Source organism: Capricornis sumatraensis, chromosome 2, assembly GCF_032405125.1.
Source record: "Capricornis sumatraensis isolate serow.1 chromosome 2, serow.2, whole genome shotgun sequence".
Lineage (NCBI taxonomy): Eukaryota > Metazoa > Chordata > Mammalia > Artiodactyla > Bovidae > Capricornis > Capricornis sumatraensis.
This window is the reverse complement of record NC_091070.1, coordinates 221635001-221637500: the sequence shown is the minus strand read 5'-3', so window position 1 is coordinate 221637500 and position 2500 is coordinate 221635001. Positions and strand designations below refer to the sequence as shown.

Sequence of the window (2500 nt, the reverse complement as noted above, 5' to 3'; positions counted from 1 at the left end):
GGGGCGGGGATTCGGCGCTGGGCTCTTCCCTGTTCACTCGCCGTTACTGAGGGAATCCTGGTTAGTTTCTTTTCCTCCGCTGACTAATATGCTTAAATTCAGCGGGTCGCCACGTCTGATCTGAGGTCGCGTCTCGGAGGAGGGCGAGGGAGCGCCCCGCGAGGAGGGTCCCGAGAAGGGGAGACGCGGAGGCCGGCGGCCGACCGCCCCGGGCCCCCCCCTTCCCCGCGCACACACGGCACCCCGACCGACCGACCGACCCCCGACTACCCGTCGCCCCTCCGGGAGGAGGCAGCGGCGGCGGCGGCGGCGGCGTCGGCGGCGGCGGCCGGCGGGCAGAGAGGGAGAGGCCGAGGCGGGGGCGGGGAGCACGAGCCGGCTGCCACGGGACGGACGGGGCGCGGGGCGGCGGAGAGGTGGACGTGGGGGCGGGGGGGGGAGGATCGGGGCACGCGCGGGCGCCGAAGCCCGAACGGGCGACGGGCGCCTCGCGCGCCCCCTATCTCCCCCCTGCCCCCACGACCGCCCCCGCCCCCGCGGCGGGAGCTCCGGGGCGCGAACCGCGGCACGGCCGCAGCCCGGGGGGAGAGCGCGCAGCGGCGGGCAGACGCCGCGGCGTCCCGCGGGTCACCGCCGAGGCACGCGTCCCCGGGGCGCGGACGCGCACGCGGACTCGGCCTCGGGCGCGAACCGCCCGTCCCGACGGGGCGAGAGCCGCGGGGGGTGTGGCCGGGAAGCGGGCACGGGCCGCGGACGCACGGCGGCGGGGGAGGCACCGCAGGCGTGGGGGTGGGGGTGGGGGGCGCCAGCCGTGCGCCGAGAAACGCCGCCGCCGCGGCGGGCAGGACGGCGATCGACGGCGGACCGGAAGACGCGACCCCACCCCCCCGCCACCACCGCGGGCCCCCGCCGCCACGTGGCGCGAGACCGTCCCCAACCCCGGACACCCCGCGGGCAGCAACACCCAAAGGCCGCTTGCGGCGCGAGGAGGCGCTCCCAGGGCGGAAGACCGACCCCAGAAGGCCCGGCAGGCCAGGGGCCTCGGCGCGACCTCGCGGTCCCCTTCTCCCTTCTCGCGGGCAGCGTCTTCCCCCACGGCCACAGAGCCTTCGGGGGGACGCCGTGTCTGCACTTAGGGGGACGGAGGGCCCGGCGGGCCCTGCGAGGACAGCCCCCAGCCGCGCACCCCGGAGGGGCGATTGATCGTCAAGCGACGCTCAGACAGGCGTAGCCCCGGGAGGAACCCGGGGCCGCAAGTGCGTTCGAAGTGTCGATGATCAATGTGTCCTGCAATTCACATTAATTCTCGCAGCTAGCTGCGTTCTTCATCGACGCACGAGCCGAGTGATCCACCGCTAAGAGTCGTACGAGCTTTGTCAAGCGTTTCGCTTCGGCGGGAGACCCCGCCCCTGGCACGGCACACGTCCCGCCACCCCCGGCTCCCTCCCGGGAGGTGGGAGCTGGGTGGGGGGTTGCCTCCGGCCGGCCAAGTCAGACAGAACACAGCAGAACGGAGGGGCCGGGAAAGGTTTCACACGACGGGGCACCCGGCGCCAACACACGCCAGGGTGGGTGCGGGCACCCCACAGGCGCCCGGGGGGTTCCCACCCTCCCCCCAGGGACGCGGGAGGGGCGCGCGCACGCGCCGCACACGGCCACGGGCCACACGACGACCGCCGGGCAGCCCCCTCCCGACGGCCGCGGCGGCAGTGACCGCGGCGCGGCACGCCGCGCGCCACCCCGGCCCCTCGGGGGACGGCGGAGTCCGGGGGAGACGGGAGGCACGCCTCCCGCCTCCCCGCGGGCCCGACCGCCCCGACCCCAAGGCGGACGGGCGACCCCCCCCAGGGGTCTTTAAACCTCCGCGCCGGGACGCGCTAGGTACCTGGAGAGGGGGAGGCGGGCGAGGGGCACGGCGCGCCCCCACGGGCCACCGCCCCGACGCCGACCACCGACCGCCGACCACCGCGTCCCCGCCCGCGGCCGCGCGCGGGCCTCGGCGCTGCCGGCCCGTGACACACGGGGGGCCCCCCGCCGCGCGCCGGTCGACCGCCGCCCGGAGGGCCCCGCCGGGCGCCAGACAGCCAGCCCCAGCCGTCCCCCCGTAACGGGGCAGAGTCCTTTCCCCACCGCCGCGCCCTCACACGCCCCCCGTACGGGCCCGGCCCCGCCGGACGCCCCCATCCTCTCTCCCCCAACCACCGGGGGTGGGGGGGGCCCCTACCCGCGCCCGCGTTCCCGGGCACCCTTCCCCCCACACCACCACCACCGAGGGCAGAGGGCAGGGGGGGCAGGGGGGCTCCGACGGGAAGCTTGGCGCCCAGCGGGCAGGGGTTCGAGAGGACGGGAGAAACCGGACAGAGACACACAAGCCGCCGGGAGGCGTGTGGGGGGGGTGGGGGTGGGGGCGGGACAGAGCCCCGAGGCCGGGAGGGCGCGGGGAGGCGCCCGGCGACCGCGCGGCAGGCCCAGAGCGGCGGGACGACCGACGACGACCGGC

The 2500-nt window shown here is 77.4% G+C and overlaps 2 non-coding genes across 2 annotated transcripts in view; both read right to left on the bottom strand.

Moving 5' to 3' along the window:
- Nucleotides 1–129, bottom strand: part of LOC138074800 (28S ribosomal RNA) — a 4941-nt gene extending 4812 nt beyond the window's left edge. Inside the window, exon 1 of the ribosomal RNA XR_011144607.1 lies at nt 1–129. This exon is cut by the window's left edge and continues 4812 nt beyond it. This is a non-coding gene — a ribosomal RNA (28S ribosomal RNA).
- A 1082-nt stretch (nt 130–1211) lies between these two features.
- LOC138074810 (5.8S ribosomal RNA) lies at nt 1212–1364 on the bottom strand. Its single transcript, XR_011144616.1, has one exon. It is a non-coding gene; the product is annotated as a 5.8S ribosomal RNA (ribosomal RNA).
- Between the last annotated feature and the right edge of the window lie 1136 nt (nt 1365–2500).